Below are 27,684 nucleotides of genomic sequence, written 5' to 3' on the forward strand. Positions count from 1 at the left end.
CAGATAGGGGAAGGAAGGAATAAGACTAAGTCTTCCACTGGGAAAAGAAATGGCTAAGGGGGGGAGATATGATTGAGGGTCTGTAAAACCACATGTGGTGCAGAAAAAGTAAATAAGGAAGAGAGTTATTTACTCTCCATAACACAAACTATTGGGAACCAAATGACATTAATAGACAGGCTTCAAACAAACAAAAGGCTGTATTTCTTCACATAATGCACAGTCAAGCAGTAGAACCTCTTGAGATAGGGTGTTCTGAAGGCTAAGATTAACAGGGATACAAAAAACCTAGATGCATTTACAGAGGATATGCCCATTGATGATTATTAGCCAGAATGGGCAGGTATGATGTCCCTTTCCTCCAGGGCCTGGGTGTTGGTGGCAGGGGGTGGATCGCTTGGTAATTCACCCTTGTTTGTTCTCTCTGGGGCATCTTGCATTGGCTGCTGTTGGAAGACAGGATACAGTGCTAGATGGACCTTTGGTCTGACTTAGTACAGCTGTTCATAACAGTGCTGACCAACGGTACAGTAGCTGGAACTACTTAGCTGTGCTCTGGAGGGAAAGGAGGTGCCTTTGAGGGGTGGGGGCGGGGCCCTCCCCCCTGCTAGGGACAGTCCAGCTCCTACCCTGGCATCCCTAAACTTTCTGCTTCCCCTGACACCCCATCAGCTGTGGCTCACTACTGTGCCTGCTGCAAGGGGTTGGGGGAGGCTGAGCCCCAGGAACGGCTGGGCTGGGAGGTTGGGGTGCAAATGGATGGGGCAGCCTAACACGCTGGTTTGGTTCTATATGATGGTGCCATTGTTTTGGGCTCAGGGTTTATCCCCAAGGGCCACATTAACTCTTCTGGGGGCCCTGAGCTAGTGGATTTTGTAGCTCCCCCCAGGTCTGGGGTGGGACCAAAAATGAGGGCTTCTGTGTGGGAGGGGGTTGCTGGGGCTCAGGGGTGAGGTAGCGAAAGGGGCAAGACCTGATCAAGCAAGCTGCAGATTGAATTGGGCCCCTGGGTCATAGGTTCCTAACCCTGCTCTGGAACTTCCCTCCCACATGTCCATTGCCATATCAACTGCCTCACTTAGCACCAGCACTCAGATGGTCTGCAAAGATGCTCTATAAAAGCACATTGGTTTTGGTCAGCTTTCTGATTCTCCCACCGGTCACAGGCTTTTCCTTAATAAAGGAATACACGCCCTGTGTGTGTTTGAATTGCCTGAGGTGTCCCCCCTTACACATACACCTTCCCCACACCAGCCTGCTTTGGTAGATGCAAAGCATTTCCTGTGCACTTTGTCTGTGTTACAGCTCTGGTCCCCATTCCTAGGTCTCTCCTTTCTGCAGGCACTTCTCTTATGTTGCACTTTGAGACCCTCCTCTGTGCACATTTTCCTCTGCTCCATGCAACAAGCCAGCATTGGAAGGCACAAAACTGTTGACTGCAAACAATATGCTGGGTCAGTGCCATACCAAAGTGCTTCAAGCTGGTGCCCCCTTGTCTGCATGCACCTCAGGAAAACCCCAGAGGGTAGAGTGCTATTCATTCACAACACAGGGTGATTGGATATGTTTCTGTGCAGTCATTTGTCCATTTATTAGCATCAGGGAAATAGAAACTGTATTTATAAATCATCATCTCCATGCAGTTTGACATCTCATGGAGCCTAATCTGACAAATAATGCCCCGCATTATCTCATGGAGCCTAATCTGACAAATAATGCCCCGCATTCCCTCATGCAGCCATAGCCTGGGGTCTTCCCAAACGGTCTGTATCCAAAAATCTTCTGGACAAACAGACTACACAGCAGCCTGCTCACAGATTGTCAGATCTCTTCTGTGGCGCTTGATCCCAGCCTGCACAAAGGTGAGCTGCAGTCCCTCTACTCTGAAGGCCACCAGCTGTTCCAGTTCTAGAACCCAACACCACAGCCCTATTCTCGGATTCTTTGATTCTGAGCAGGGCCCCACTCACTTTGCCCCATGTGGAGTGCTCTTCAGATTGCCTGGCTAGCAGTGATGGACAAAGCACGGCCCTTCCCAGACAGGTAAAAGGGAATGGGGAAATAGACTCACAGGTCAGCCTCCTCAGAGCCACAGTCCTTGAGAGGGGAAAGGGAAGATGGGTTGCTGGTTTAGGCCAACTCCCAGACTCATTTATCGGAAGGATCTGCAGTGTCATCCCTCCTAGTCCAACCTCCACACAAGGGTGTGAAACCACCCCCGTGCTCAGCATTGAACCTTCTGGCAGGCCACCCATCAGCAATACAGTGTATATGTGCACGGGTGCCATGGGGAGGGTTTATTTCTGGCCCCCACTAGAGAGGATCAAGCCAGTGAACATGACAGAAAGAAGGGTCTCCCTGAGAAGCCCTTGCTCTTACCTCCACTGTTAGCTGGGCTCTGTCTGGCCATGTCTACACTAGGCCCAAACTTTGAAATGGCCATTTTGAAGTTTACTAATGAAGCGCTGAAATACATATTCAGTGCCTCATTAGCAAGTGGGCAGCCACAGCACTTCGAAATTGACGCGGCTCGCCGCTGCGCAGCTCATCCCGTCGGGGCTCCTTTTCTAAAGGACCCTGGCTACTTCGAAGTCCCCTTATTCCTATGAGCAGATGGGAATAAGGGGACTTCGAAGTAGGCGGGGTCCTTTCGAAAAGGAGCCCCGTCGGGACGAGCCGCACGGCTGCGAGCCACGTCAATTTCAAAGTGCCGTGGCCGCCTGCATGCTAATGAGGTGCTGAATATGTATTTTAGCACTTCATTAGTAAACTTCAAAATGGCCATTTCGAAGTTTGGGGCTAGTGTAGACACGGCCTCTGAGAAATAGGGGAGCTCTTAGGTTTCAACCACCACTGCAGAATGCAGATCTCCCAGGGGAAGGAAAGATATTTGAGACAATCAAGCATCTGTTTACAGCACAACAGAAGCTGGAGACCCCATAGAGTGTGATGGCCTCATACTGCTTTGTCTGTGCAAAAATACATTATTACTTTGGTTGTCACAAAAATTCCTCACAAACCTGGAAGGCAGGCAGCTTTTCTCCTCTTGCAGAGGGGACAGGCACCGAATGGGGCAGATGGGCTTGTCACCCAGGACTTGCCTGGTTCCCAGGCCAGTACAAAACCAGTTAGTTCACATGATCTCAGAAGGACTGACTTCCTTCCTATATCAGCTAGTCCATGAATGGAAGAATGAGCAACTCTCTCCCATACTCCCTGCTCCCATATAAGTTCCTGGCCCTAATAAGTCAAGTTTAGATACTATTTTTAAGACACTGTTGAATAATGCCACACTGGACTGTTACAAAGAGTAAAAATTTAAAAAAAAAAAATCACATGTACTGTAAAGAATTCTGTACTCACATCCCCCAGGCAACCAGCGTTGGAAGGAAAGCAGGTGACAGGGCATTTTCAGTGCCATGGTTCAGGATACTCTAGATACCAGATCTGGAGGGGCACAAGGTAGGAACTGAATCTGACAGGCATGTCACCAGGAATACAAGGCAGGCAGATTTTGCAATGGAGAAAGCTTCCCCCCAGCCCTGCCCCCCAGGTGAAGGGTTTGTAATACTGCTCCTTGGAGATGTTCCCCTGTCTCTTGGGCTTCTGCAGCAGAATATCAAGCTGATTGCAGGGTGGTAGCAGTAAGTAACAATCCCCTGGGGGAAGCCGACCTTTTAACACAGAGTGGTGATTAGTGACTACAACAGGAACCTCTTTCTCTTCCTACTACCCAAATCACACCCCAATCAGGGTGTTAAAATACAATGCACTTTATAAACTAAGCACATTCAAGAGTTACATCATCCACATAAAATGAAGCCATCCGCAGAATGGAGCACGTCAAGTTAGTGGGGAGAGGGGAAAACTTTGGCTGAGCAGGTCATGGAAATCCTAACTCTTAAGAAAAGTGCTTTTGGACCCTCTGATTGCCCATACAGAGCAGAAAGGAAGCTTGGTAGCTCCATCTGGTACTCCTGCAAGTACTGTTATTGAAGTAAACAAAGGTTTAAATTCATCTATAAAATAGACCAGTGGTTTCCAACCTTTTCAGTAACACAGCACAGTTCCATGAGACAAACAGTTCCACAACACGCCCACTTTCTTCAGCTGAATCGAATGCTCAGAAGCATCACATTTACTTACACTGATTACAGTGACAGTCTTACTAGAGCAGTTTGCAACATAGCAGTGCATACAACAAACTAAACAAGGACCAAATGTATTAATGTTTGAAATCCATCACAGAATACTCCATCTTAGACAGTGAGCACAGACACATTTTCAAAATCTGCGTAAGGCCATGCTCGACATGTTGAGTAAACAAATAACCACTGAAAGCCGGTCCCCTCCCTGCCAGCCCACTGGAGCCAGGACACGGCATTTAAACCCCATCACAGCTCCAGCAGGCTACCACCCTCCCTCCCTTCCCTTTTGTGAAGGCCAAAGTATTTTTGCACACCTTGTTCAGTCTAGGAAGCAGCATTTCAGCTGCTTCACAGCATGAATGGGGTCCTGTGGTATCAGCATTACCCCTCATGGTGGCTCAGCACAAAGCCACAGCACGGGAGGGGAAATTGGCAAATCCCATGCCAACTGGGACTACTTTAGCCCCCATCTGGCACAGGGTCATCAATTTCTCTCCCCTCCACCCATGGGGCCTGTGCAAACAGCCACAGCAAGGGGAAATTGACAAAATTTCATAGCAAGCTTGGACAGTTTTCACAGCACACTGATTGACAACTACTGAAATAGACTCTACATACACCTTGATTCATATCCTCCCAGAGTGTCTTATCCAGAGTGGAGTAATAAAAATGGCTTCCTAGCCAGTCCCAAGGAAAACAGAGCTGAGCACTCTAGGCCTGTGAGTCTCAGAGAGGCTATGATAAGCAAAACATAAGGGTCTTGAACAATCCCCAAGGCAGAATACCCTCTCTGCTAAGTCCTAGGGAAAGGCCATGACTGGGTTCCTTGGACTTTTGACAATAGCTCATGACTATAAAGACTTCACAAAACTTTAAAGACCCCTTACACATTAGAGTCCAGCACAGCACCTGGCTCCCACCAAAACCATGTAAACGTAAGAACTAGCCAGAAATGAGGAGAGGAAAACAAGCCTACCAGGAGTTCTGGAGCCTCACCAACTAGAAGTTGCAAAATGGCTCCTTTGGGGCTGCAGCTCTCGCTTACTGCCAGATTTAAAGGGCCAGCCGCAGGAAGGAATGCTGTGGGAAAGTTTGTATAAGAAAGCAGCTCTGGCCTGGGAGAAGGGTAGTAAGAACTGGGTAAGCACTGAGGAAGCCAGCCTTGCAGAAGGGCTGTGTATGCTGTCTCTCAGAGCTGGAAATGCCCTGAGAGACAGCATGTGGGACAGTTCCCAAAGTTGTGTTCTCCAAGACTGCTTCTCCTTGAAACAATTTAAGCCGCAGGATTTCTACCATTTTCCTGGGTCATGGAGTCAGCGCGTCTCAGCAGCATGAACTTTCCCTGATAGCTCTGACATTGCTCTTTACCCTGTTTGATCCCATTCTCTTAGTTTCCTGCCTCTCCCAGCTCAGCAACTGCTTCCTCCAGGAGTTCACCTGCTTTGGCTGTAGGTGCCATTTAAAAGTGGACTGGCCATGTCTTCATCTCTGCCTTCTACAGCCAGTATTGCTGATTGGCCCTCTTGTTGGTCAGAGTATACTATGTGCCCTTGTAGATGCCTCTGGTCACCCCGCTGCACCATCCCCAGTGGTACTTCCCATTAAGACTGGTTGTTAGACAGGCGTCAACCCACCAGCAGGCCCCACACTAGGTGCTGCAGTGGCCTATAGTTGTCCTTGTTGCTGTTCCAGGTAGTGGTTATGGTTGTAGCTGTGACTGTAGCTCAGGGTGTTGCCAGCCTTGCCTTGGCATTCCCAGACCATCAGCAGGTACTCATTTGCCTCGTTAGTGCCCCTGAACTTGTGGCAGGTGGTGTGGCACTGGGTGGCGTACCAGCCCTTCAGCTCCATGCACAGGGCAGATCGATCCAGCTGGGTCAGTTTGTGCAAATGCTTGTTGGCCAGTCAGGACTCCCCCCGTAGGCTACTGAATCCCAGCCTGTCCTCTAGCCAGTTGCAGGTAAAATGCGGGGAGCCCTCCTGGCAGCACTGAAACAAATCTAGCCATCTTCATTGGTCACCAAGGTACAGAGTGCTGAGAGGATGGCAGGCTACACAGCAGAGGAGCCCAACACCTTCCTATCACATCTCTGGCTTGTGTGTCTCTCCACCTTGCACAGGCAAGAAAGGTTTCCCTCCCTCTCACGTAAGAGGATCTTAGCATGTGCATGATGGCTATGCAGAGCCCAAGTGTCTTTGCAGTTTGACACTACCCAGCTCCTCCCACTGAGCTCCCTTTCCAGCTGTGAATTGCAAAGAACAGTTGCATGGCACCATCTAGTGGGCAGAAAATGACTGATTTGCACTGAGTAAACGCATTGGGTGATGGCTAATCCTTTGGGTTCCCTTTAGGTTATTCTCCAGGACTCAGGGGATTCTTGTATGTAGTGTGGATACAGAGAGAGAAATGTTAGTAACATTAATAAGTGCTGCTCTTAACACAACGCCAGCAAATGCAGCCTTAGCAGTGACACGGAGAGGAATCCATTGGGTAGAAACATTGGCTTGTAGAAGCCAAATTTGCACACGGTATGACAGTGCTGCCTGTTAGAAGATAGGGGAGCAGTAATCCTTGTGATTGCCTTTCCAGAGCTGGTGAGACAGTCTAACTTTCATCACACATTTGACACGTGTTGAACCATTTCAATCCAAACTTCCCTTGACACTAAACTATGCAGCGGGATCATTCACCCAACTCATGCAGCCACCCCAAGGCCAACCACAGCAGCCGTCTGACACCAGAAAGGAACATTAGGATATGGACAAGGAAATGAAAACCACCATTTTCCCCTGGGAATTGCAAGGGGCATCAGGTGTTTAGCCCAGGTAGCACTTGGAACAGGACAGTCAGGTTATGATTGTCATTTTTGGGAAATGTGCCACAGGATCTTTAAAGACCACCAATGGTAGGAGAGCTTACAGCTCTGAAAGGAAGTACTGCCCCTTAGCCCCAGGGCACTGCTGGAGACTCAAGACCACCACCCTGTGAAACAGCAGGATCCCTGGTGGTCTCTCATCTACGTGGTGACTCAGACCTACTCTGGTCAGATCCGACAGGTTCCCAGTGCAAGACAGAATGGCTGGGAAGGGAGAGAGTGGGGGAGATGTCGGCAAGTATTTTCGGATCTTGGCAGTCCCACCTGAGCTTGTCACTCACTCTGACCTTCCACCAAGCAATCGGATTTCAGAGCTATAGCTGCTGAAGGAGATGCCCCAGTCCAGGCAGAGCAATGCTGGGTGCACACACCAGACCCCTGGGCAGGCAGGGGTCACTCACCCCATATGTGAATGTTGCGTGAAGTGCACGGCTCTGCATGCGGAGACTCCACAAGTAACCCCACTTTAGCCAGGTGATTCAGAGAAAGGCATGGGCCACTGCTGAGTTATTTTTGCCCCGTTGCATTTACCACGTCAGTTCCTCTCCCCTTTCAAATGAAACCAGGAGCTCCCCCTGAGAGACTGCTCATCCCAACTAACAGGGAGTTAAATAGCAAACACCAATTAGATTCCAGACTGCAGAAAGCCCCAGCGCAGAGCAAAAGCTGCAATGTGGGTCGGGGGCCACCAGCTCTGACAGGTTCTCCTGCTATTCAGACTTTGCCTTTGTTTGTATTTTGGACAGTGTCTGATGGGTGTTGGGGTCGGTTCCCACCTCTCTCTGCTCCCCACCCTATTCCATTCCTCACTGGTCTGTGACAGAAGGAGCTTTTCTACCCGCCCCCCCCCGGCCATTCTGCAGCATGCATGACCTCAGGGCCAGCCTTGTGCTGTGTAGGGTCCCAGCTGGTGGAGTTAAGTTGTGGAGCGGGCCATGGATTGCCTCCCACACTGGCTCCACCTCCCACCCCCCCAGAGAAACAGCCAGCCAATGAGCTGCATGCTTGCACAGCCTCCCCAGAAATCATTCAAATGCCTTGGGCTTCAGCTAGCTGACACAGGGCAATGCTGCAGCCCCTGCCGGTTAGCAGATCCCTCCTGTGGCTCAGTGAACAGGATGAGGCATTTGCAGGGCTCTAGGCCCATCCCCACTAGTAGGCACAAAGCCCCCGCTGGTGTGAGCAGGATTCAGCATGTGGGCAAGACAAGAGACCCTTCCACGTCTCTGCTGACTGGGCGGGGGCAAGGACTGGGAATGAGCCCTTGTGACTTTGCAGCTTTGTTCAGTGTCGCTCGCTGGCTGAGGTGGGTTGGCAGCTCTGAGACCGCGCCATTCCAGAGCAAGCAGCCATTCCTTGCAGGGCGATCCTGTTCCACTGCCCTAACTTGCTCCTCCAGTTTCAAATGGGTACCGGGTTCTGCCTTGGTATACCCCACACTGCAGTACGGCCACCCCAGGAGAGCTGCGCTGTCAGGGGTGGTCACAGCCCACAGACCTCAGGCTATGTCTATGCTTGGGAGCTAGGGGGTGGGTGGAGCTAAGGCCTAGCTCCCACAGACACACACCGTGAGAGCGAGAGCACTGAAACCGGAGCGTAGCTGCGGTTGCACAAGCAGCGCTGGTGCAGGTGGGCTTGTGCTCTGCGTGGCTCGCCCATACCTCCTCTCCTCCCTGCCTGTGCTAGCGCAAGTGTGTCTGTGCGCAGTAGGAATCACCCTGCAAACTTGAAGTGTGGCCATAGCCTGGGCACGTAAGGAGCTCCCTGGTGGAAGGTGCTATAGAAACACTGGCTGCCCTTGCCTTCCCGATAGCACTAGTGCTCTTTGCTGTGAGCAGCCCTTAACACTGGATGAGCGCTGAATTCCTGCCAGGGCCCAGCAGGTCTGCACGCTGTCACAGTGGTTCCTGGCCTGCCCCAGGGACTAGCACACCTGGAGTCAGAGGAATGCGATGAGTACTTCCCGGTACATCCGTGAGCCACCTCTGTGAAGCATATCGCGGCCTGCTGTGCTAAAAGGTACGCCCAGCGGCTCATCTCCCAGACGCTCGGAACGGCATCCGAGATGGGTGTCACAGGCTGCAGTACATCCTCTCTTACCACTAGGGGGCAAAACAATAGATCTGGCTGAAGAAGCTAATAATGACAGCAGGTTGGGAACATCTTACCCCTTTTGGGCCAGTGCAGCTGTTGACCAAGCTCCTCTAGACCTTCAACTTCCCACTGTCCACCCGCTTTTGGCCGCTTGAGGGACCCGTTGCTTCTCCTGTGCACACACAGAAGGAAAACAAGAGTGACTAATGGGCATTGACGGGGCATCATTTTTTTTCCCATCCAATTTGTCTTCAAGGCTGACACCAGAGAAAACCCCAAATTGCAGCTCGTGCCCTGCACAGTTTTACCACAGTATCCTGCAAAAGCATCTGGTGAGCTGATAGTGGAGGGGGGCTCCGGGCTGGAGCCCCTACCGGAAGCTCAGGACTGGCAGCGGTTGAAGACCCAATGCTTCTGCTAGGATGTCAGACAGGAAACTTCCTGTAGGTTCTGAGAGTTCCCCGGGCTCCTGCCACTGTCATTGCAGAGAGAGAGGGGCAGGCCCGCAACCCCCCTGCTGGGGCATCAGTAGTTCCAATGGCTCTGGGGCTTTCAGCCAGTGACGTTCGTCAAGGCACGGGTGCCATTTTGTATGAGGCCCTCAGCAGAGGGGGCCTGCATGCCACTTGAGATATTGTGGTCACTCTAAGGCACTTGCTGCCATGCTCTTGTATTTGCCCACAGGCAGTCTGGAACCCGGGGCGCTTTGGTCAGGCACCTCTGCAGTTTGAGCTAAAGGCCAGCTGGCTCTCAAGGACGCTCATTCTTTCCTCTGTGAGGTGGTCTTGGTGCCACTACCGAGGATAGTGAACCACGCCTAGCGGCATGGGTTACATACTTCCCCTTACTGAGGAAGCACATCCTGAGCTTTGGGGACCCCGCTGAAATCTCAGACAAGCCCCCACTGGTAACACCAACAGACTAAGGTTGTCAGCAGAACGGACTGAACCTGCTCCCTGAGGAGCTAAAACCCTGGGCTCACCCCATGAGCTATAGGTCAGCTGGCTCCCAGCCAAGGCTGTAGAGAAGAGACTTCACTCTCCCTAGTGTGTGGTCTCAGTACCTCCAGGGTTACATTTTGAAGACTAAATGGCCCTTTCCTTGAGTGCCTGGGAACTGGCCTGTAGGAAGAGGCCTCTGAGTTTGGGTGAAATGTCACCGGTGCGTTGTGACATTCTAGGCCTTCCTGCAATCACAGCTGCTGAGTTGCTAGAACCCATGGGGAAGGATACCTCAAGGGGACCTCGGAGGACACAGATCTGACTAGAAAATGCCTTTTCCCTGTGAGACCATCTGGTTCCACATCTCCCCCTGCTTATTCACCAACACAGAAAAACTCCAGCCAAAGGCAGAGAGCTGCAACGTGTGCACAGCAGAGCTTGGTGGGATGTTTGCGTCACCCTAGCTTCAGAGCACTGCATGAGGGCGCTGAATCACCCAGGCAGAGAGCTCCATCAGCGGGTGCTGCGTGGCTCACAGGGCAGCCCCTAGCAGGGCCGTGGCTGCAGCAGTGGGAAGCAGAAAAAAAACAACAGACATAAGAATAACCCAAGATTAGCATGTGCTTTCTGGTAGCACATTTCAACTGCAGTGAGCCCCAGGGCTTCCCAAAGCGGACGAAAGTGGCAGAAGAGCAGGGGCCATAGAGGCTGCTACAGGAGTCATTCTGCAGAGCGTGTTAGCTCTCACCCAGCCTGATACATCACAGCCACTTTACAGAGAGTGGACCCGCTGGTGATGACGTCTGGGCTATCCCCTGCCTGTTCATTGTGCCCTGGGGTGCTTGGCTGAACACACCCCTCTTTAATGCATTACTGAGAGGGCATCGCCTGTAACCATGCAGCCCCCATTGTCGTGTCCTGGAGAATTGAGCAGTGGGGTGTGGGGGAGGGGGTGGAATTGACTGGGATCAGGAGGAAATTCAGTGGCAGGATGTTGGTGTCAGGGTCCAGCTCTGTCTGCATTGCCATGCCAAGTCTGCAGCACGGGCATCACTGCGCTGGAAGAGGTGAGCGGTTGCATTGCATCTCTGAGAGGAGTTGAAGCCAGGTGCTCTAGAGGAAGATGTGACCCTCCCCCATATACTTCGGGCTCCAGAAATGTGCATTCCTATTCCACCAGGGAAATGACACCCCTTCCGCTCATCTCCCAAGCAGCAATCAGGGCTGATACCCTGCAGCATGAGGGGTTAGAGGCACTCTAGTCTGGTACCCTGTCTGGAGCGTGGCTGAGAGCCCTGTAATAATGAATGGGTTTAGCTGATGGAATGCCAGGAATCAGTGAGAGTTCAGTGAGGGGATAAACATCACTGCAGAAGGCAGACCCAGGCTGTATTGGGGGCCTGTCTCCCCTTGGGGGAAGAGCTGTTGCCCTGAGCAAGGGAGCTCTCCTGTTTCTCTAGCACGAGCAGTGGGAGATTAGGACCATTACACTTTCCTCACCTTTAACCTGCATGCACCTGCCCAACCGAGGTTCTGACTGTGCAGGGCCCCTGACAGTGGTAGTTCTTTGCTACACAGAAGGTAGTACACGGCAAAGGCTAAGACTGAGGAGTTCACGTGTGACCCCACATTCCTTTTGACGAACATGAAATTCCTCTTTTCCAAACTCCACTCAGTCTGAGTTGATTGATCCTTTGTCCCTCAACTGTTGTCCTCTGCACACCAGCTGAGATCAAAAAAGGGCTCTGAGCTGAGTGAAACTCATGGTTTGACCAGCGGAGAGACTTCCATGTCCCTTATCTGCTGGAGCTGCTACCTCTGGAGTAGGGAACGGAGATCCTCTATGTGGCAGCTCTGGCATACTGTATTCACAGCAGCATCAGACCAGAGGGGGACTGACAGATTGGAGAGTTGGAAGATGTGATTCATAAGAAAAGATGGAAAAGAACTAAATGTACATAGCATGAGCTAGGGGGCACGATAACCCCCCACAAGCCTAACTGGAGAGCCCAGGCTAAGGAAGGAGGGGGAATTATTTAGATGAGTGTCAGAGGGTGAAGCTAAAAGAGGGGAAATTGAGGCTGGCCATCAGGGAAAACACCCCGACAACACCCCCCCACAATGACGCATTGCTGGGGTTGTTTAGAACTAGATTGGAAAAACTTGGTTCATTTAGAAAGGAGCTGAAAGGACAGAGCTGAGCAGAACCAAAGGACTCATCACTGACTAGATCAGTGGTTCCCAACCTTTTCCAGTTGGGGACCATTCTGACAATTCAGGAAGACTTGGTGATCCAAGGCAATTCAAAAACAGGGGGGAGCAGGGGAGAGCAGAGCCGTAACTAGCTAATTTTGCACCTGAGGCAAGAATATAAAATTGCACCCCCTCATGTTTATATAGTCATAGTAGTTATTTCACAGAAAAGAGGAAATGTATTAATGAAATAATAACACTGCATTTACTATAGTTAGGCAGAGCTATGGTGGTAGAAAGACACTCATCTCCAAACTGCTCCCCCCCAGCTTAAACCCCACAGTCAGGAACTTGGGGAGTCACACTCAGGGCTAGAGGCGGCTAGGGGAGTCACACTGAGAGGCTAGAGGGGGTAGGGGAGTCACACTCAGAGGCTGGGAGTCACTCGGGCTGAAGGGGGCTAAGAATGTCTCACTCAGGGGCTAGGAGAGTCACACGCAGGGGCTAGGAACCACTCACAGGCTGGAGGGAACTAGGGGAGGCACAGGGACCCCTGCGGCTGGAAGCCAGCTGGGGCACAGAGCCCTGGCTGGCTGCGTCAGTTGCAGGAATCCTGTTGGGGTCTGCAGGAACCCCATCGCCTGCAGAGGCTGGAAGCCACGGAGCTGATCAGCTCTGCCCTCCCTCCCCCACAGCCTTGGAACCAGGCCTCCACCTTACCTGAGCTGGGCACTGCTCCTCAGGTATGCCGTTCTCTGCCTTGCAGCTGAAATGGTTCTCAATTTAATTGATTGGCGTAACTGCTTGATGGCTGTTAATCTAGTTAAGAAGTTGAGAACCACTTCAAGAGTGTGAATGGCTTCTTAATAGCCACCTGTAGAGCTGCCCAGCCCAGCCAGCCACCCTTTTGAAATGTAATCATGACCCATGTTTGGGTCCCGACCTATAGGCTGGGAAACCCTGGACTAGATGGATGGTCCCACAGCACAGAACAGGGAAATCTCACTGCACCCACTCCTCACAGCTTGCATCATCACTGTCACCACCTCCCCTCCACAAGCCAGCAAAGCCCAAAGGAAAGCGATATGCATGTGTTAGCACTAGTGAAATGTGCATGCACTGAGGCAAGGGTAGATCCCGTGTGATATGTACACAGTAGCTGAAAACCCCCTTCAGCCTGCAGTGTAACCAAAAAGCACCTCGCTGTATTTCAGGAGATACCGGTCTCCTCCCTCAACACACAAAGTGAGTTGCTGTGGAAAGAAAAGCCTAGTCTCTGGCTGCAGGTAGTTAAAATACAAGAACTATTCTATTCTGGACAGGTTCTTATGCTGCACTCATCATCATAGTAACAGAGAGGAAGCCGTGCTAGTCTACACATTATCAAAACAAAAAGCAGTCAAGTAGCACTTTAAAGACTAGCAAAATAGTTTATTAGGTGAGCTTTCATGGGACAGGTCTGAAGAAGTGGGTCTGTCCCACGAAAGCTCACCTAATAAACTATTTTGCTAGTCTTTAAAGTGCTACTTGACTGCTTTTTGTTTTGATTTCATTATCATAGTATCTGAGTTTCTTCCTCTGGTGCATTAAGCAATGTGGCCCAGCATCTGTCTTGTGCTTGTTCCTTCATCCTGTCTTGTGGGTAAGCATGGGTAGTGCTGGTCTGTGGCTCCTGGGGAACTTCATTCCACATTCTTGGACTGGCTCCGGGAAAGCTCTGTCTAGAGGAACTTTACCCATATTGCGGAAAGTTCCATTGTGCCAGAGGAGTGAAGTTATGGATGATGATCTTCAATGTGGCGCATTAGTCCATCTATTAGATACCTTGAAGGTGATGCTTCCTGGATATGGAACAAATTTCAGTTCAAATCACACTAATCAAGGAGAACTGGGTTGTTGCAGACCTACTCCTTACAAGCAGGGATGGGAAACTATGTAACAACAGTTTAGCCAGTGAATAGAGCTCTGCCTTCTGTTTGCAAATTATTTGCAAATGGGCTTTGATTTTTTTTATTCCTAATTGCTCAATAAATACTTTAGCAGCTTTAGCCAAACAGATGTACCACATTTGAATTCAGAGAGTCAGGAAGCGATTTTAACCTAAGTATTTTTCAAGCACATTGCTTTTTGACTGCCTTTGATAATTCACTGTGAGCTGTGACCAGTTCAGTTTCTGCTCTGAGATTGGATGACTCTAACTTTAAAAAGAGGAGGTGAGTAGTTCCTTCAGAAGTGAGGAGTTCCCTTGTTTGCACGTGAATCCAGGTGTTCAGGGAGAGAAGAGCCATCCCCTAACGTCTGTTTGAACAAAGACAGGTTGAGATGGAACTGGGAACCAGTAAATAAACAGCGGCATGGAGGCAGCTGCTCGAAAAAAACAATGCAGAATTCCTGTAAATATTTGCCCTTCATTTCCCACATTGTTCACCCAGATCTCCTTATAGCACCTGAGTAAAAAACAAGCAAACCCTGAGGAGCCTAAACTATAACACTCAATCCTCCAGGGCCGGGCTTGTATATAGAAACTACACTCCATACATTTCTGTATGTCCTTGAGCTTAAATGCACACCACTGACCCTCACCATTCTCCTCTACAGAATGATTAGACCTGGCCAAAAACATTTTTACACAAGATTATTTGACCAGCTGTAAGGACTGAGTGGAAAGGAGGAAACTGTATTTTGACCGTTCTCACAAACGTGACCCTGTTTTTCATTTCAATAAAACCCCAGATTTTCCAAATAGCTCTAATTAGAGAAGCAGAATCATAATTAATACATAATTGCAGTTTTCATCAATAAATCTCACGGCCCATTACAAAGGAGGCATCATTAAACCCATTTTACAGATGGAGGAACTAAGGGATCAAGTGGCCAAGTGACTTGCCCATGGTCACCCAGTGGGTCAATGGCAAAGCTACAACTAGAACCCAGTCACCTGAGTCCTGGTCCAGAGCATTATCCACTAGCATTAACTGCTTCCCCATAGCACATGCCAGGCCCCCAGTGGATTTGTATAGCTATGGACACATAACTTGCCTGCATCAAAATATCTACATGTTACTCTCAACAACTCTGCCCTTACAATATATTCAACTCTTTGTGCAGCCATCCTTGGATATATACCTGAACCTAACTGCAGATTCAGTCATGTATTTAGCACTTTGAAACTGAGTAATTGGGACTGAAAGCTAGGCTGAACAGTTCACGGATTAGCAGTTCGCCATTGTTATATTGCATCCTGTCAGCATCTGGCCCAAGCCAGGGAAGCTAAAGATCCGACCCTGGCACCAAATTCAGTGATAAATATTGGTCATGTGCATTTTTCACATATGCTAAAACGACGACTAAGGTGATAACCAGTACAACCCTCCTGCGATGTGCTTACAGCACTCTGCATGGATGTGGGGTAAGCCAGGGCTCACACAAGCAGCTGTTTTTCTTGCTTAATATAACCATTCTGTTACAGACTCTAGGCAGGTGCTTGGCCATTCCCAAACATACAACCACTCTCAACGCATTCAGTAGGGCACACTCCTTCACAGGCCACAGGAAAGGAACTCCGGGGGGTCTTATAAGTCTTTTCCATCTCCAATGCCTGTAGTTCTAAGATGGGCTCCGGTTTAAATCTCACCTGCAATATTATTCTATAAGCACAGCAGACAAGTGGCTTTAGGGTCTTGGTGACAGTGGTATGTACACTAATCTCCTCTATCCCTTTTCTACAGATGCAGCCTATGCAAAAAATCTCATAGGTCCCCCACACAGTACATGAGCAGACCCAGAACAGAGTCCATGTCACTTTTCAGTGAACACTGCACACCAGCAATGCAGCGTGTGGTATAGGAATAAAAGGGACCAGCCATAGCCCCTCAGGCTGTGCATCAGTAGATAGGGACAGTTACCTGGACACAAACTGGTCAGATAACCAATGGCTTTCTCGTCTGAGTGGCACTGGAGGCCTTTTCTTCTAGACAGACAGCTGTGATCTCAAGATAGTGAGTGGGGCACCCAACGGGGGATGCTGCCAGGAGTCCAAGAATGGCACGAAAATTAAAAGGAGCCTATGACAGTCCCCTCACCTTGTCTTGTGGATTTAGCACAGGTCGGGATTCAGGAGTTCTCTTGTCACTGCCCAGCTCTGTCACTGCCTTCCTGTGTGACCTTTAGAGGTCATTGCATCTCTCCCAGCCTCCATTTCCCATGTGTAAAGAGAGAGTTAAAATATTTCCTTTGTCCTGTCTACTTAGGCTGTTAATACTTTGGGGAAGGGGCTGTGTGTATAGATGCATGTACAGTCTCCAGCACAATGGGACCTGATCTCAGCTCTGGGGGCTACTATAAAAAATAAAAGCATGCTAGTGCAAGAGACCGTAGCCTAAAGGTTTTGGGGAGGACAGCAAGTGGGTTCCTTGAACTCTCCAAAAGCCTCATTCTGAATGAAAGGCACACCCTCCTCTGCCCCCTGAACAACAGACAGACTCATTTCCCCTTCACAGTCAGCCCAGTCATGAGATTTGCTCCAGCTCTACAATTGCACCTTTCTTTGCACCTAATAAATGCAGTGAGACACAGCAACCACTAGATGGCCCCCTAAGTCAGGCTTTGGAGCTAAGAACAGGCTGGAGCTGGTGTGCCAAGTCCCCCACAGTTCACCAGGTAAAGGAAGAATCACAACTTGGTTGTTCCTGACTCCCAGAAGCTCTAGATACACTGAGGTGACCACCGTGGCCCAGGGATGTGTCTGGCAGAGCTACGGCAGGTTACCATGTGGACACTACTGCCACACAGAAGGAAAGGGAGAATTTATGGCTGGCAGAACCTGCACTCTGGGCCCAGACTAACGTAACTGGCTGCCTAACTGTTTATAAAGGCCTTGCCTCTGCTTGGGAACAGCTCAAGCAATGGGTGTAGCTGCTGGCTGGCTAGCTTCAGTGCTAACCCCAATGAGCACATCCACACTGCAAAGAAAATCCTCGGCACTGAGTCCACTGACTCAGGCCAGCAGGTTGAGGCAGTGGGACTAAAAGCAGCAGCATAGATATTCAGGTCTGGGCCAAAGTCTGGGCTCCAAGAGCCTCCCCAGGTTTCAGTCCAAGCCCAATCGTCTACACTGCAATCGTTAGCTTTGCCACCCCAGGCAACTGAGCTGGATTCCGAGTCTTGGCGCCAGGGGCTTTTCTTTGCAGTATAGATGTACCCCAAGTGCAGACAAGGGCAAGCTGGGGCTTGAACAGATTGAGTTGGTGAAGATTCAAACCTAATGCCCAGTTGGCTCTGGTGGTGCAACCCCTGCTTACTTCTGTCTACACGTCATGGTCAGCTCCTTCACCTGCTGACTGCTAACTTCTGAATCAGATCTCATCCCAAGTGTAGACATGGAAGGAAGAGGAGCGAGGGAGAGCTGCTGCAACTGGACCAAAGTTCACTGAAAAGGGAGGAAGGAGACAACTTTGGAGGAAAACTATGCAGTCAAGAAGTGAGGCCTGAAGACTGAGCAGCAGCTGTGGTGTCTGTTCCAGAACCCTGTAGTTAAAGGACAAAGAAATGGGGGGAAAATGCTTTAAAAATAGTAGTTTTGGAAGTTGACTGGACAGAGCTAAAGGGTGAATTCACTGGGAGAACACATCTACCCCGCTGCCTGGCAGTGCGGAAGAGGCAGGAGGGACTGACAGTAATAACTTCCCATCTGTCTCACACCTTTCACCCTGAAAGCAAGGAGTGTTTTATTACAAAGTAGGACTCTGGGGTACCCGAATGGAACTCCCAGGGCTTTCAAGAGGAACGCATTCCACTCACCACTGAAACGCAGCCATTTCTGGAGAGGGATGCGGCTGGGCAACTGACATGGGGAACATCTGACTTGCATTGAACCATGTCAGCCTGGATTCCCACCCTGGGAGATGGTAGCACCATGCCAAGGAGTCAGGGTTCCTAACACTCACACATGGACAGAGCCATGGATGAGCCAGGACATTCTCTACCCTGGGAACCTCAGAGGTGCCTTTATGACCTGTTGAATGTGCACCACAAGGCTACCCCATGGGAGATTGCAGGCTCCTCTCCAGCCCTCTCATGGCTGGCAGGGCTGGGCCAGGCTTCAGAGGCAAAGGAGCAGTGGGGCCATGAAGCACAGCCCTCATTGGGGGAAGCAGCATCTCCCCCCAAGGATCTGTTTGATTCTCGTCAGCCCTTTGTTTCCTCCTTGACAATTCAGACATTAATCTCCCCCCGTCTGGTGTCCTGGACAGGTTCATTTTTATCACAGTTCCGCTGGTGCCAGGTTGAGCCGTCTGGAGCCATGCTGGGCCCCTGCACAGGCTCTTGGCAGTGGCCTCACAGCACCAGCAGCCTCCGTTATCCCCCCCGCCCTCCCTCAGGCAGGCCTGAGCTCCTTACCACATCAGGATACAGAGCAGTGCATGAATTCCGGCCTCACTTATTTCAGAGCTCTGGTCAACCGCAAGCGCCGTGTGTTTCACAAACGCATCACTACAGTGTGGGGAGGGCTGGGGCCTGGGTGCTGGCACTTAACGGATGCTAAGAAGCAGTAACTACTGACTAGATTCAAGCAAACAAGTCCCCCCATCTTGCCAGGCTGATCCAGCTTGAGGGCTTTGACATAGTCCTAGCCCTGCCCTTCCAGGCCAGTAGCCACTGGAGCTGAACTGCCAGAAAATGTGAGATGTCCTGAATTTCCCCAGTTCTCAGGGTGGGTTGCAGCACCTTGAATCTCAGCATGATGCTGGTTTGTATGTAACCCGGTAAAAGCCAGTTCAAATCTGTGCCCACTTAACTACAGGAATTATTTTGCACCCATTAAGTGACACTTGTGCATGGACACACCCTAGTGGTTTAAACACGGCTGACAGCAGGTCCGTGGCTCAGTAAATGTGCTAGTGCAAACTAACCTGATTGAAGTTAAACCTGTGCAATTTATGCATGTGGATAAATCCTTGGCTGCAGCCTGCCAGGTAGAGGGCAAGTGCTATTGGCTGTGTACTGCTTTCCAACAGGTGGCGCTGTAAACAGGGAAGTGAACTTATCCAGCCTGGGAAATGGTTCCCCTGCTGGTGCTGTGACTGACTGACTGTTCATCCCCTCACCCGTCTGGAATACAGTAGCCATTGAATTGTTGGCACTGTTACTAGGCTTGGTATAGTCTCTCCATAATGGGCACTGCAGCCCTGCTACAGCTGTCAGTGTCACCCTGCTGGCACTGTTCACCCTGTGTATTCAAGGGCACTGCTCCATTTGCAGGCCAGTGAAATGTCATGTGGGTGGCATTTTGTGTGGGGTGAGAACACCATCCAGTGTCTGGTTACTCATGTGTATCCCACTGACTCCTGGAAAGCTAGCGACCGCCTGCCTGGGGCATTGCTGTACTGGGCCTGCTGTGCTGTAGGGCCCAGGGCAGATTCACAAGATGCAACCAGAGAGGAGCTGTCTCCAGAGCAAATACCACATGCAAGACCCATGGCATGGTAAGGCAGATCACACTGACACACGGCCCAGGCATGGCCCCCGAAGGTCTCCGCTGCCCTGAGCACCCTCACCAGGAGAGGGCGCTGAAGCAAGGCAGGCTGTACCACTGTCCCATGGATGGCCAAAGCTGTTGCAAATGGCAATAATGAAGTGCCAAGTGTTTCATGAGCACAGTGGCAATGGCACCTTGGTCTGTACTAATACAGCAGAGGGCAGGAGTAAGGGAGGACAAAAGAGTCACTTAGTGGGCACTGCACTCAGTAGGAGATACTCCAGGTTATAGTCCAACTAGACAAGGGGTGGGAGGAAGGGAACACTATCCCTACTTTATCCATGAGGACCAGAAGCTCCTATGGAATAGGTGACTGGCCCAAGGTTACATGGGAAACCCGTGGCAGGGCCAGAAACTGAACCCAACTCTCTGCCTTAACCACAAGGCCATCCTTCCTCCCTCCCTCCTTCAGGGCCATGCATGGGGCCTGTGCCATGTGTTGAGTAAGAAAAGGCCATGTTTACATAACTGCTTCTTTGTCTTAACAGGAGGCACAGCTACAGACGGACGAACAATCTTGGCTGCACCCAGGCCCGGACATGGAATCACCTGGTTGGACCCACAAATACAACCAAGAACAGACCGGGACTGGGACTTCCCTTGTGGCTGTGCTGATGTCTGATGGTCTGCAGGATGAACCACCAAGCAATAATACCTGCTCAGAAAGATGCAGGGTCCTGGTGTGCACTGTGGTATCTGGAGGAGGAGGGGACAGCAGAGGCTGCTGAGAGATGGTGGTTCTCCTGGGACATGCTCTGTCTGTCATCTGGCAGCTTCTTCTCTCTGAGGTACTGTTGTCTCTGTGATGGGGGCAGGGAATATTCTTCAGCCTAATCCTGCCAACTATCCTCCTTCGCTGGAACCTGGAAAAACAACAATAAAAGCCCTTACTCATCTAATCCCCCTGGGCGGGAGGAGAGGTCCCTGCTTTGATATCAGCCCTATCTCAGCTCATCCACAGTCGGGGGAGCTGTCAGCTCCTGACAACACAGTGAGTGTTGAGCTGGCTCTCACCACGCTCCCAGAGCCTTTGGGCCCCTGGACCTGCCACTGCACTTCAGGGCTCTCCCTTTCCACCCCAGGCCCTGGATAGGTCTACTGATGTCTGGGCTAGTGTCCCGTTTCCTCCTCTGCAGCAGCAGCAAACTGAGTGTGAGAGGAAAGGCCCACACGAAGGCATGGGCCCAGCAGAGAGAGAGGTACCCGAATGGCAGTCTGGCTCCTGCTGTGCCGCCCACCTACGGGGAACTCCTCGGCTCCAGCCTCTGATGAGTTTCTAACTGAGCTCCACTGCTGATGTCTGCAAGCCACAGGTAGCTAAGGGGCACTGATTAAACCTCCAACGTCCCAGCCCCCTCCCTGGGGTGCAGAACCAGGGCTGGTTCTCAGGTTGCTCCAGCAGCCTGGTCAGGACCACAGAGTGGATATCCCCAGGACATTACCCAGCTGCTCTTCCCCACAGTTGGGCAGGGTGCAAGTCCCTCTGGGGCAGAGCTGCCAGGTTCTGGGTAGACTTCTGCAGTTGGAGATTTACTGAGACCTAATGCAGTCCCACACACGGGCCAGCTTTTCTCCCCACCACTGGCAGTGTTCAGCGTGTGCCTGAGGTATCACTGCCGTTATTCAGCACTAAGCACCACAGAAAAGCACTTGGCCACAGAACCTGGCCCATCTTCCCTCTCTTGGAGGAATTCACTGTGCACTGCAGCCCTTTTGCACAGGCTGTGCCAGTGCAGAGGGGTCATGAGCATCCCCCAGCCCAAGCAATACCCTGTACCTAGCATTTGACATCCCTGTCCAGAACCCTCCAGTGCAGAGGACAGGGCATGGATGGGAGAAGCATGACCCTGCATCTTGATTATCCCCTGGTGCCATGCAGAACCAAGGCCCCAGCAGTCCCAGAATCAGGGAGGCACAAGCCCACCCTTCCATCCCTGCGCTGACCCAACTGTGACCACAGGGGTGAATGAACATGGCCCCATCTCTCCTGCCTCTCTTTGGGGGGGCTCTCCCTGTCTGCGCCTCTCTCCAGTGCAGTCCGACGCCCTCCTGCAGGGAGTCTCCTTATCTGGGTCTCCCCCAGCACTCTCAACTAGAAGATGTGTATCTCCAGTGGACAGACCTCAGTGCTTCCTCTATTGTCCTCACAAGTGAAGGCAGCACCCAGCCCAGCAGCCTCACTGACAGCCCCGCCTGCAGGCAGAAATCACGCCAGCTGGACTTGAGCCCAGCCACGAGGCAGGCAGGCAACAGCGGTCTGTGCGCCATGTGAACCTGCGGCTTTGCTGCCTTCTTCCAGAGTCATCAGAGAGCCTCCCTCTTCTCAGACTAGAATCATAGAACACTAGGGCTGGAAGGGACCTCGAGAGGTCATCGAGTCCAGCCCCCTGCCCTCATGGCAGGACCAAGTACTGTCTAAACCATCCCTGATTGACATCTATCAAACCTGTTCTTAAATATCTCCAGAGATGGAGATTCCACAACCTCCCCAGGCAATTTATTCCACTGTTTGACCACCCTGACAGTTAGGAACTTTTTCCTAATGTCCAACCTGAACCTCCCTTGCTGCAGTCTAAGCCCGTTGCCTCTTGTTCTATCCTCAGAGGCCAAAAAGAACAAGTTTTCTCCCTCCTCCTCATGACACCTTTTTAGATACCTGAAAATAGCCTTTGTGTCCCCCCTCAATCTTCTCTTTTCCAAACGAAACAAGCCCAGTTCCTTCAGCCTTTCTTCATAGGGTCATGTTCTCGAGACCTTTGATCATTCTTGTTGCTCTTTTCTGGACCCTCTCCTATTTCTCCACATATTTCTTGAAGTGCGGTGCCCAGAACTGGACACAACATTCCAGCTGAGGCCTAACCAGTGCAGAATAGAGTGGAAGAATGACGGCTCGTGGGGAGGGGCCAGGGGAAGGGAGGGGCCAGGAGATGAGGTGCCCAACACCAGCACAGCACTTGTGCCTTCTGAGACCCTTCTGAGGCTGCAGCTGTGAACAACCACAGCAAGGACAGCAGAAAGGCAGACCTGCTCCATGGCCAGGTGCCTCAGCGGGATTGAAAGCAGCACCGACATGCTCTCTGGGGCCTAGCGGCCTGCACTCCCCCTGTCTCTGGTCACTCCTAGGCCTAGGGAGGCTGCACAGAGAGAAAGCCAGCTGCTGGGGAAGGAGGGTGAGAGGCTAACAGGGATGGAGGTGCTGAGGGGGCAGCGGAGTGGGGAAGAAAGCCCACTCAGGCCAGACTGAGGCAGTGTGAGGCCACACACACACTACAATATGGAGCCTTGTGAGTCCACTGCCAATTCATGGCGCTGCCTGTCTCGTGGCTTCGCAGTCCTCTCCAAAGGAGGACTGCCCGGGGGGCACACACGCATGCACCCACTCACCTTGTCTCTCACTCCCGAGTAGCAACGGGGGAGTGGTACTTATCCCAGCAGAGGGGGTGTATCCATGGGCACAGCCAGGCTCTCCTCCTGCGCAGCCAGTATCCCCCATTACACTGGGAGTGACAAGGCCTCCCGAACAACAGGTCTCAGAGTAACACCCTGGGGATGTGAACAGAGTATTAGCCCCCTCTCAGCTACTGTTTAAGGCTCTCTGCAGACACAAGCAGAGGTACGTCCCTGCACTGGTTAGGCATCATTCACATTTCCAAGCATTGCTTTGCAACTACAAGGCTTTCAAATGTTAACAAAACCCCCTGAGATTCTGCTGTAATTCCCTGACTCCAGGAGCTGGGGCCCCAGACAAAGGCCTGCAGGGCCTATGCTTAAACAGCGTCTTCCTTCTTTGGCCAATGAAGGCAGAGAAAGCTGCAGAAACAACAAGCATACCGCTTTGCTGCTCAACATACAAGCCTCTGGCCACGTAAGGAGCAGTATCCAGGAGCTGGAAAAAGACAGCCATCCAATCAGCTGGTTGTGATGTGTGACTTCGGGGGGGTGGGAAGATAGGGAAAATGAGGGCGTCTCAGGACCCGCTGAGATGAGGGAGACACACTACCCTCAAAAACATAGCAGATTGTTTTCACTTTCTCACTGGGACCGAGTAGACAAGCACCAGGGGTCATAGAATCATAGAATCCTAGGGCTGGAAGGGACCTCAGGAGGTCATCTAATCCAGCACCCTGCTTCAAGCAGGATCAACCCCAACTAAGTCATCCCAGCCAGGACCTTGCCAAGCCAGGTCAGGATATATCCACTGCTATGGATTCAGGATCAGACAGTGTGAGACATGTGGCCAATGCTGGCAATTTTATTACTAGTCTTGTGATACTGGTGTGCACCCTAAAGCCCACCAAGTTCTGGAGGCATGTGAATACATGAAAATCTCAGCTTTCATGTAAAATACTCGTCAGTGCCTAGCCCTCAGGGTTGAGGAGGAAAGCTTGACAATGCGATCTTCTGAAAGTTCAAAAACCAAGACAAAGGTAAAGACACCAATATTATTTTGAAAAAAAAATTCTCTTGACCTTTAAGGCAATCTCAGGCTGTTGTGGGGCTGGACTTGTGCTTTTTGTACTCTTAGCATTGGCAATAAGTATGCATAACCCCCCTCACATGGCAGCAAAGACCTAGACCACACCAGGCATTTCTTTTTGATGTAACATATGCTAAAGCCTGGATCCAAAGGCCTGCCTACCTGCAAAGCATGCAGCAGGGTCACTGTAGCACAGAATCAAAGGGTGAGGACTCAGGAGAAGATGCCTGCATGAATACCTATTATTATCATAACATTTACAGCCAGACTCATGATCGATGTACATGTTGAACCTCTCTAATCTAGCCATCCAGTAATCTCTCTAATCTGGCATGATTTTAGTTAGCCAGATGATTACTTATCATGGCTATGCCCAAATTTCTTGTGGTCCCATAAAGTTTGTTTACAGCCACCAGTCCTGGCTCTCCGCGTTCTGTGCTGTTATTTAATTGTACTTTACCGCTAAATGTCTTCTAAGAGCCCTGTAAGCAGTGAAAGTGGTGGTAATGCAGCTAGACAATATTCACCTCCCGTCCAGCAAATTCTCTTGTCTAGCTCTGGTCAGGTCCCAAACGAGAGAAGTTCAATCTGTAGTAGAGGGTTTTGCAGGCACTGAACTTGGTGCAGTCCCTACCCCAGAACCACCCAGCCTAAGGATGGACAAATAGGTAGAGATTAGTGGAAGGAAAACAACGGAAATCAAACATTTATATACCAATGACTTAGATTCATGGTAGGAACCCTAGCAGAAGTAGGTCTTAAAGAAGGATTTAAGTATGGACAGATGTGTTCAGATCACCAGTGCATGCACCACGCTATACCACAAGGGGGCACAATTGGCCAATTTATTATAGCTATTAGTCTCACCTAGTTAACCAGGTTCCTGTGCCAACAGCATTTGCTCTCTTTGCTTCAAGAGGGGAGGCAGCAAATTGCCCATGTAGACGATGCACTAGTACTATTTATTATTGTATGAATATAGCATCTCAGAATTCCAGTCATGGGCTCCCTTGTGCTGGGAGCTGTACAGATACAGAATGACCAGTCACTCAATAGCCATATAAGAAGTTGGGTAATTGGCTGGTCAGAAAAGATTCCTGATATATTGATAATGGCAGCAGGGCAGTTTCAGTTGTGTATGCCTGTGCAAGGGGCTGTCCATTTCAAGGTAGCAATTTATATTTAAATGTGGCTTTGCTATCTATGCTTTCTATATTTCCTGTAAGATTATCCCTTTCCCCCATGGTAAGGCAGGCTCTAGCTCATGTGACACCACCTCCCAGCCAATATGTTGCTTGTTTGCTGGAACAAGGAAGAAAAAGATAGCATAGCCAAGGAGTACAACAATGGGCATGTAAAGTTAGGTTCCTAAGTCCACCTTAATGTGCCTAAGGAAACGACTGGGCAGCTCCTGTTGGCTTCCAAGACCAAATTCTCTTTGAAACTTGCCTCCAAAAGTCAGCATTCAGGAGAACTGGTGTCACCTTGGACGAGAAGCCAATCCACAACATTCAGATAAGCAGCCAACTTTGCCACCAAAAATCCCCCAAGTTGATGTGAGGTTCAAGAGGGAGCCAGTTGCTACTGAAAATGTAAGGTCCACATGCTGCCTGCTCTCCCTATGACCTTAGCAATGAAATAACATGGTTGATACCAAACAAGGGAAACTTTGAGAACGGGAGAGGTGCCAACCTGAAAGATAACCTGGGCCACAGCACAATGCTGCCTGCAAAGGAGGTCCCAGAAGTAACATCCACCAGGAACACAGTGGTGGAAGGGTCTGTGGGATCCCTCCAGAGATGTTAGAAAGGCTCCCTAAGGATCCCACATTGGACAGATGTTCGTAATTCTCCATGTACAGACAGCTGGTTTCCCATACCCTCTGCAGCTGGATGCTGCCTTCATTCTTTTGACATTCTTCATTCTTGCTGGATTCAGGCATGGATGCTCCTTTGCAGGAGTCAAGGTGAGGCCTAACAGAAAGCTACAGAGTTCAGTCCCAAGACCCTTCTTCTCTTCTCACACATCAAGCACAAGAAACCCCACAAGGCCCCCAAATCAGGCACAGATCCTGCCAAATACCTGACACACACCTCCTGCAGCATGGCTGTAGAACTAGCTGCAGTAGAAAAGACAATGGTGCCCACGCTTGTCCTGCGTGAGAATTCCAACTCCCCATCTTTCAAGCCCCCAGGCTAGGAAACAAGGATATGGATAGCCTATGATCCTGGGTTTAAAGCAGGAATATTGGCAGGCCAGGGATGGAGGTAGAGCACCAGATGTATTAGGACAGCATGACAGCCCTGTCCAAACACAACCGTCCTTGATAAATAGCAAAAGCAGCCAGTGGTATCATTGTGAAACATGGTGGTCCTCAGGCTCATGATTGTCCTATGTCCTTGAGAGCCCTGGCCCTGGCAGAGGTTTCAATGTTTTGAATGTTAGGGCAGAAGTTATTCTTTGCCGAGCCTTATAGGAAGCCTCTCCTAGAGCTTTGTGTAATACTGACAGCTCACTATGGGCTACATTAGGGCCTCTCTGCTTACCTATACTAGAGGTGAGTTGTGCCTGCTGTGTGTGAAATGGCAGAGAATTCAGCGGTGGTGTGGCGGGGAATTGGGGATGGGTTGCTGCAGGTTAAGGACAATGGCTTAGCCAGTACATACCATACAAACGCCAAACCACCTGCTAGGCTTGCGCAGAGATCCCCCCTAAACCTGAATCCCCTGCAATGTGGTTCCCTCAGAGATGAGAAGCTGAGCCCTGCCTGCCGATGGTGGGAAGTACCAAAGCGACGGGGATGATCAGAGAACAAAGCAGACTGTGCAAAACCTGCTTTCAGGCCAGCTACGAGGACAGATTTCAATTGTGCTCGGGGGGTGGCTGTCTTTGATGTGACTCGAGTTGCCTTTCTTCCCCACCGATGCCTCTGGCACTCCTGGTCTACCGTGTGCTTGAGGCAAAGAATGTATCCTGTCACCACGGCTGCTTCCCTTTATTTGAAGTGTCTCACTGAGCTATCTTCCGCTGACACGCTTCTTTCAGTGAGAATTATTTCCCCCTGCTTCTATCTGTCAGTGCCCCCCCACCCCCTCCCGGGTCTCCATGCTCCCCGTATGTCCGAGCAGGTGTGAAGACAGGCCGGCCCTTTGTGCAGAAGCTCTTTCCTCCCCCCTCTGGACTCCCTCCAGGGCTGTCACTTTTTTTCTCTCTCTCCTCCGTCTTGTTTTTCAACAGAGCGCTGGGCTCGCTTCTCCTGTCACCTGGGCTGAGGCTGTGCAGCCGCACGCCTGCTCTAATCTCGCCTTCCACAAAGGGCATCCCTGTCACTCTGGGGAATTAGAGACATACCTGGATTTAGGGCTCGGCTGATAACACAGCCAAGCTGGTCGCAGCCAGGGGGATCCTGCTGATAGCA

At 50.8% G+C, this 27,684-nt stretch overlaps 1 long non-coding RNA gene across 2 annotated transcripts; it reads right to left on the reverse strand.

Annotated features, from left to right (window-relative positions):
* Positions 1-280: 280 nt before the first annotated feature.
* Positions 281-27,684, reverse strand: LOC142018804 (uncharacterized). Of its 2 annotated transcripts, none has more exons than XR_012646937.1 (7): positions 27,618-27,684; positions 24,794-24,916; positions 23,174-23,332; positions 20,445-20,652; positions 9,193-9,290; positions 3,364-3,447; positions 281-446 (listed from the first exon to the last, which is right to left on the reverse strand). It is a non-coding gene; the product is annotated as an uncharacterized LOC142018804 (long non-coding RNA). The 2 variants fall into 2 exon arrangements; XR_012646938.1 differs by having other exon boundaries at positions 3,343-3,447.

This window comes from Carettochelys insculpta, chromosome 11, assembly GCF_033958435.1.
Source record: "Carettochelys insculpta isolate YL-2023 chromosome 11, ASM3395843v1, whole genome shotgun sequence".
In the NCBI taxonomy this organism is placed as follows: Eukaryota; Metazoa; Chordata; order Testudines; family Carettochelyidae; genus Carettochelys; species Carettochelys insculpta.